This window comes from Melanerpes formicivorus, unplaced genomic scaffold, assembly GCF_026170545.1.
Source record: "Melanerpes formicivorus ecotype bairdi unplaced genomic scaffold, bMelFor1.0.p_v2 SCAF_2, whole genome shotgun sequence".
Lineage (NCBI taxonomy): Eukaryota > Metazoa > Chordata > Aves > Piciformes > Picidae > Melanerpes > Melanerpes formicivorus.
Genome location: NW_027142354.1, coordinates 41,760,081 through 41,768,092, shown reverse-complemented (window position 1 = coordinate 41,768,092; position 8,012 = coordinate 41,760,081). Strand labels below are relative to the sequence as shown.

Genomic DNA, 8,012 nt, shown 5'->3' with positions numbered 1-8,012 from the left:
CACCAAGTGCCACATCCACTCCTTCTCTGAACACCTCCAGGGATGGTGACTCCACCAACTCCATGGGCAGCACATTCCAATGGTGAACAACTCTCTCAGTGAAGAACTTTCTCCTCACCTCCAGTCTAAACTTCCCCTGGCACAGCTTGAGACTGTGTCCTCTTGTGCTGGTGCTGGGTGCCTGGGAGAAGAAACCATCCCCCACCTGTCTACAAACTCCTTTCAGGTAGCTGTGGAGAGCAATAAGGTCTCCCCTGAGCCTCCTCCAGGCTAAACAACCCCAGCTCCCTCAGCCTCTCCTCACAGGGCTGTGCTCCAGACATCAAACTATGTTCTCAAGTGCCATAGTTGGTTTTTCTTTGTTGTGGCCTTGTAGGCTTTACTTTGATTAATTTTATTGTGTATAAATTACTTGCATTTGTTTGGGTTTTGTTTGGTTGTGTTTGGTGTGTGGGGGGTTTGTTTTGGTTTGGTTTTGTGGGTGGTGGTGGTGGTTGTTCTTCAATATTTGTTCTAAGCAAATTGGTTCCTCTCTGAGGGAGCTGTGGTTGTTCAGCCTACAGCTCCCTGAAAGGAGGTTGGAGGTGTGTGTGTGTGGGGGGGGGGGGGGGGGTTGGTCTCTTCTCACAAGGAACAAGTGAAAGGACAAGAGGAAGTGGCCTCAAGTCTCACCAGGGAAGGTTTAGGTTGGAGATTAGTAGAAAATTCATCACTGAAAGGGTTCTGAAAGGCAGGGGTTTCAGAAAGGCAGAGATGTGGTGCTGAGGGCCATGGTTTAGCACCAGACTCGGCAGAGTTAGAGGATGGCTGGACTCAGTGATCTGAAAGGTCTTCTCCAACTAAAGCAATTCTGTGATTCTTCATGCACCTCCAGAATGGATTCCTGGCTGATACCAGCTGCTGGAGAGGACAGGTAGGAAAAGGGGACAGGCTATGGAGAGAGCCAGAAAACATGGACAGCTTGGGGGAGAAGCAGGGAGACACCACAAGGGAAAGGCACTGAAGCAGTTGCTTCCTGAGCACAAGTTTGGGGACAGAGCATGAGTGTTTCCAAGAGGCAGAGATGTGGTGCTGAGGGCCATGGTTTAGCACCAGAGTTAGAGAAGGGTTGGGCTGCATGACCTTAATGGTCTCCAACTAAAACAATTCTGTGATTCATAGCCTGAGCACTGGCTGTGGTTGCTGGCTGAGGAAGAGGTGATGGGAAGTGGGTGCTGAAGCAGCAGTGTGGGCACTTGCTTCCTCTCCTCCCTGGAGAAAGTCACCTGCTGAAGGCTCTTCTGTTGGGCCCTGTTCTGGAGCATTTCCCAGGCATTAAGCAACCCAGAGAAAAATCCTGAGTAGTTTTTTTTAAGGTGCTACTGAAGTGTTGGTAGCAGAACTGCGTGGGACTCTTCACATGGCCCAAGGCAAAAAGTCATACAAACAATCACTGGGGTTCCCACACACAGCTGCATGAAGCTGTATGCTTGTGGGCAAGCAGAGGGCCACCAGTGAGGTCCTCTGAGCTTGATCCAATAGGAGGTTTAAGAAACTATTTAAGGACTTTGCTTATTCTTGCCTGGTTTTCCTTTCTGAATACTTAGCATCTGGTCCATCTTCACACAACCCCATGGTGGGGGTTGGAAGGGATCTCTGGAGATCATCCAGTCCAACCCCCCCTGCTAAAGCAGGGCATCACAAGGGGGATTAGGAATGTCTCCAGACAAGAAGACTCCACAGCCTCTCTGAGCAGGCTGCTCCAGGGCTCCAGCACCCTCAGAATGAAGTTTCTCCTCATCTTGCAGGTGGGTCTGGTTTACTTGTAGAGCTCTTTGCCTATCTCATGAAGAAACACCTCCTCTGAGTTTGGACCAACCTCCACAAACTCTCTTTAAAAGCTGGGTCCTTTCTTTTTCTTCTAACATATTTCTGTATTTCCTTTTAAATAAATGCAGTAACCCAGTGAGGAAGTTTGGAGAGGAGATAATGGGGCAGCAGGAATTTATTTAAGATGTTTACAGAACTGAATGCTTGGCTGCCTGACTAGAAATAAACCTCTGTCATCTGCAGCCTGAATTGCTAACTTTAATCCTCCAGGGAGGGCTGCATAGGAGGTCAGCAGAAAGAGAGGAGGAGATGCCTTGATCCAGCAAGAAGTCAGCTGGAGAGCTGCTTCCTAGTTTGTCTTCAAGAAGTGCACCTTTGTCTGCAGGGACTGCCAAGGCACAGGTCTTGTGAGGAGCAGCTGAGGGACTTGGGGTTGTTCAGCCTGAAGAAGAAGAGGCTGAGGGGAGACCTCATTGCTCTCTACAGCTCCCTGAAAGGAGGCTGAAGCCAGGTGGGGTTGGGCTGTTCCTCTAAGGAATGAGCAACAGGACAATAGGAAACATCCTCCAGTTGCAGCAGGGAGGTTTAGGTTGGACATGAACAGTTTCTTCCCCAAAAGGGTTGTCAAGGCCTGAACCAGGCTGCCCAGGGTGGTGGTGGAGTCCTTGAGGTGTAAAGGCAAATGGCTACCTGCAAGACAAAGCTGCTACCCTGCAGAAGACATCTGCCTTATTCCAGAGGGGTCTCTGGAAGTGTCTCTGTGTAGTGAGATGCACGTCCTCAGCTGTGTCTCTCTGGTGAGGGAGAGGCTGTCCTGAGCAGCCCTGATAGCATGCTTTGTTCTCCTACACTTGGAGAAGTTCAGATCCACCACTCAGGTAAAGCAGCACTCCAGGTTTTTGCAGGAGCTTACAACCACACCATGAAACACACATTTCCCCCTCTCCATCCATCCATCAGCCTCAATGATTCTTCCCAAGGCCCCTACTTTTCCTTTCAGTTCTGTCAGAGGTAAGAGCTGAAGCAGCCTTGTGGAGATGCAGCAATCTGAGCTGTGCAGCAGGTGTCACCAGGAGATCTTTGGACAGCCAGGAGCAGTCCTCGGCTCGGGGTTTGTAACTTCACAAAACGCAAGCGGCAGGGCCAAGGCCAGCCCCGCAGTGCGCAGCTCCCGGCGCCGCAGCAGCAGGGGGCAGCCTGCGCGGCTGGGGGGCTGGTCCCTGTGACCCACATTTCCAACACCGGCTGGGGAAGTGGAGTTTGGCAGCAGCTCACCTCAGCAGGCAGAGTTCAAGGTACCAAGCCACCTTGGAAGCGGTGCCCTGGGTCCCCAGGTGACTCAAGCACTGGGTAGTCCATGGGATGCTGTACCAAACCTGAGGGCTCCAGGGCTGGTTTGAGGACACAGCTGGGGTGGGGCTGGGCTGCCAGTGCTTGGTGCCAGCTCTTGTCCAGCTTCACACCCCCCCAGCACCCCCCAGTCCTTCTCCTCAGGGCTGCTCTTCAGCCCTTTATCCCCCCCCAGCCTGTGTTGATAGCAGGGGTTGACCTGATCCAGATGCAGGACCTTGAACTTGGCCTTGTCCAGCCTCATGAGGCTTCCATGGGGTCATTTCTCCAGCTTATCCAGGTTCTTCTCGACATATCTGTGACCTCCCAGCTAGGCAAGATCTTCCATCCCTTGCCTCTGCCTTCTGAAGAACTGCTGCTCCTTCAAGGTAAAAAGAGCAATGAGCAGGGAATGCCCAAGAACATCATGTAACTGCGGGAGGACTCAAGCAGAACGGCTGAGTAGGAGGAGGATGTTGTTCCTGCTAATTGCTCACCAAAGCCCCAGCTCTCCTCCCCTTCCTTGACCATGGCAGGGTGAGGAAGCTCTGTCCTCTGTTGACTCCATGTCTACTTCAGGCATCTTAATTGTGACCAGCTGGAGGGTTCTCTGACCTTGGTATCAACAAAGTTGATGTCCTTTGATGTATTCATTAATTGTCTTCGGTCATGAGAAATCTTGTGGCTGGGGTGGCTTGTTTCAAACTAGCAGAGCTCCTACAGCTCCTGCTGACAGCTGCAGGGGGGTTGGTCAGAAAGAGACTTGCTCGGTCATTCCCTACATCTCAGGCATCTTTACTTCAAGTCCCAAATGCTGTATCTCCTGGGGTCATCATAGTATCATCATAGTATCAGTCAGGGTTGGAAGGGACCACAAGGATCATCTAGGTTCCAACCCCCCTGCCATGGGCAGGGACACCCCACACTAGATCAGCCTGGCCAGAGCCTCATCCAGCCTGGGCTTAAACACCCCCAGGGATGGGGCCTCGACCACCTCCCTGGACAACCCATTCCAGGGTTTCACCACTCTCATGGGGAAGAACCTCCTCCTCACATCCAGCCTGAATCTCCCCACCTCCAGCTTCATTCCATTCCCCCTAGTCCTATCACTACCTGAGATCCTGAGAAGTCCTTCCCCAGCCTTCCTGTAGGCCCCCTTCAGATACTGGAAGGCCACAATTAGGTCACCTCGGAGCCTTCTCTTCTGCAGACTGAACAGCCCCAACTCCTTCAGGGTCCTTCCTGGTCTGGCTGGTGAAGAGCTGAGGGAACTCTTTGCTCAAAGCCATGGGAAACGTCAGGCTGAGGGAGAAAGGAGGCAGGAAAGAAAAATAAGTAAGGCAGAAAAACTGCCTTTGTGACACGCAAGTGAGGAAGCACTTTCACCATCGATTGTAGGTGGTCCCGTCCCGTTTCCCACCCCACCCCCCAGCTCCAGGTCAGGTCCCCCCGGGGATTTCCCCAGCCAGGTGGGGGGGCCGCGCCACGAGCGTGTGTGGTCGTCCCCTCCACCCCCAGCCCCTTCCCCGAAGGGCGGCCGGCAACCGGGGCCGCCCCTTCTGCTCGGAGGGAAAGGGAAAGGGAAAGTGAAAGCGCTGCGCTGTCTCCGCGGAGCGGGGACGGGACTGGGGCTAGGGCTGGGGCTGGGGGTCGGCGGGTGCTTGGCTGGGACCGCGGTAGCCTCCGGAACATCCCTCCCGGAGCATCTCCCTGAGCATCCCCCTAGGTTGGTCCTCACCGGAGCATCCTTCCCTGGAGCATCCTTGGAGGCAGCAGGTGAGTGGCACCGGTGCCCGGGCATCCCCCAGGGGATCAGGGGAGAAAAGAGCCGAGGTAGCGGGGAGCAGAGGGGTCAGGATGCTCCGGGAAGAGGCTGGGGAAGGCAGCGTGGATATATCTATAGATGGATCTCTAGGTATCAGCGCTGGGAGCCGGGGCCGGGCGGGTTTTGCTGCGGGGGGCAGAGGGGAGCTGCTGGCTTTGGTTCCTGTCGTGGCTTCTCGGTGCTCTCCTCCTGTGCTTGCGAGTTTGGGGGAAATAAGCGCCTGGTTGCGTAAATAAATCGAAGAGAAAGGCTCCTCTGTCCTTCTCTCCCTGCTACCTCTCTCCAGCTGCTCACCGGGGTCCCAGAGGCTCCTTGCACCCCAAGGGCCTGATTTTTTTGATTGCTGGGAGCTCCTATGAAATCTGGCACCAGTAAAAGTCTGACATTTAAACCATAAAGACCCCTCCCTCCATGAAGGCATTGGAGGGGCTGGAGTGGCTCCCGAAAAGGGCAACAAAGATGGCAAAGGGTCTGGCAAACAGGTCCAGTGAGGAGCAGCTGAGGGAGCTGGGGTTGCTCACCCTGCAGAAGAGGAGGCTGAGGGGAGACCTTTTGGCTGTCCACAGGTCCCTGAAAGGAGGTTGGAGCCAGGTGGGGGGTGGTCTCTTCTTCCTAGCGTCAGGTGATAGAAGGAGAGGAAATGGCCTGAAATTGTGCTAGGGGAGGGTTAGGTTCGAAATAAGGAACAATTTCTTTGCTGCAGGAGTGGTCAGGCACTGGAACAGGCTGCCCAGGGAGGTGGTGGAGTTACCATCCCTAGAGGTGTTCAAGAAACCTGTGGCCATGGCACTTGGGGACATGGTTTTGCAGTCACAGTGGTGTGAGGTTGATGGTTGGATTCTATGATCTTAGAGAGCTTCTTCAACCAAAACAATTCTATGATTCTATCATCTGGGGAGTTTCTTTCCTCTGTGTGACCCTCAGGAGATCCCAGGTCTCCATGGGCTGTGGGTGAGACTAGCACAGCTGCCCGTCACTTGCCTTGATCCCACTGCAATTTCCCGCCTGGATTCTGGTTTCCATTTGCATCTAACTCTGCCAACTTCAGTTGTTGGAGCTGAAAATGTTCCCTTCTGGATATCTGCCCCAGCCTGGGTTTCGTTTCTCTCTTTATTTGCTACATCCCAGCCAAGAGGGAGGCAAGAATTGATCCTTGCCTCTCAGATGACCACAGTTCTGGTGACCTTTGCTGGGTGCAGCACTGCCCACCCAGTTTCCCTCTGCTCCCAGCAAGGAATTTCCATCTGGGAAGGGAGAAGAGATTTTTGCAGAGCTGTGTTGCCCAAGTAGAAGCTGACTTGCAGAAATGATAAGGAATTCTGAGCTGAATTTCTTCCTGTCCTGTGTCAGCTGTGGTTTGTAGCTGTGGTAGGTGCTGCTGCTGGTGGTGCAGGTCAGGAACCTGGAAAGGGTGGAGAATAAATATGGATTTAGAGGAGATGATGGAACTGTGTGAGCTGGTAGGGTTGAGGCTGGAGAGCTGCTGAGGCTGGAGAGCAGTGGGGAGAGGGTCCCCTTACTGGTAGGATCTAAGTGCCTCAGACTTTAACCCTGTCTTTGGCAGATGAAATTCAGTTTGTTCCTCTGCCCAGTCTCCCCTTGAGCCCTCACCAGCTTAGGCCATGCTCAGGTCTTGCCTTTCTTCAGCTGAGATGTAGGTGGGTGATGAGCTTCCCTCTGAGAGGTGCACCAGGAGCTGGGAGGTGGGACAGCTCTGGGAGCCGTGGCTGGGAGCTCGGATGGAGGGAGCTCAGGGAGTTAACACTGCCAGAAGCAGCTGTCTCTAGAGCCCTGCTGGCAGGGTGGTTGGTGGTGATGGTGCAGCTGAGAAGAGGCTCTTCCAGAAGCACTGAGTGCTCAGAGCAGCCACAGGATGGAGAGGAAGATGAGCTTGGGATGGCTGTTGGCATCCCTTGACAGATGGCAGGGTAGGCTGGGCACCAGAATGACAGTGTTGTGGGCAGCAGAATGACAGCGTTATGGGCACTCCTCTGCCTCAGCCCAGGATGTGGGACCATGAGGCCAGGCTCTGGAATTGCACCATGAGCAAAGTGAACCTTGATGAGCTGCTGAGATGGAGTGAGGTGGTGGAAGCCTCAGCCCTGGAGGTTTTCAAGACCAGGCTGGATGTGGCTCTGGGCAACCTGATCTAGTGGGAGGTGTCCCTGCCCATGGCAGGGGGTTTGGAACTGGATGATCTTTGAGGTGCTTTCCAACCTCACAACTCTGTGATGGTGTGGTTTGTCCTCAGAGCAGGGTTTTACCAGCACACAGAGAATACCAGGCTGGAGCAGTGTGGAGAAGCAGCATGTGGAGAGTCAGCTCTGTTTATCTGCTGCAGGGATGGGCACAGGGCACAGCACAGCCCCATTGATGTTGCCCAAGTGTCTTGCCACAATGCAAGCTGGGAAGTGTCAGTGTTCAGAGTGTGAGAGTGTGATTGTGGTCCCATTGTTTCTCAATCAAATCATTGCTCCTGCTCAAATCTGTTATGATTCTGTACCTGAAGAGATAAATTCATCACTGCTAGAGCTGAGCTCTGACACCACTAAGTGCTGGGTAGCTTATTGGGTCTTGAAAATCGCCTGGCTCAGCAATGGTGTGGCCAGCAGGACCTCAGCAGTGTTTGTCCCCCTGTACTCTGCACTGCTGAGGCTGAAATTCGAATACTGGGTTCAGTTTTGGGCCCCTAACTCCAAGAAGGATATTGAGGGGCTGGGGTGGGTCCAGAAGCTGATGAAGAGTCTGGACAACAGGGCTGGTGAGGAGCAGCTGAGGGACCTGGGGCTGTTCAGCCTGGAGCAGGCTGAGGGAAGACCTCATTGCTCTCTACAGCTCCCTGAAAGGAGGTTGGAGCCAGGTGGGGGTTGGTCTCTTCTCCCTAGTATCAGGTGACAGAACAAGAGGCAATGGCCTGAAATTGTGCCGGGGAGGTTTAAGCTGGAGATTAGGAACAATTTCTTTGCTGCAAGGGTAGTCAGGGGTTGGAACAGGCTGCCCAGGGAGGTGGTGGAGTCCCCATCCCTGAAGGTGCTCAGGAAATGTGTGG

The 8,012-nt window shown here is 53.7% G+C and overlaps 1 long non-coding RNA gene across 2 annotated transcripts in view; it reads left to right on the top strand.

Annotated features, from left to right (window-relative positions):
• The first annotated feature begins 4,807 nt into the window (after nt 1-4,807).
• LOC137450973 (uncharacterized) overlaps nt 4,808-8,012 on the top strand; it is a 34,614-nt gene continuing 31,409 nt past the window's right edge. For both annotated transcript variants that reach the window (XR_010989688.1, XR_010989690.1), the window contains exon 1: nt 4,808-4,914. This is a non-coding gene — a long non-coding RNA (uncharacterized lncRNA). The remainder of the gene's footprint in view (nt 4,915-8,012) is intronic.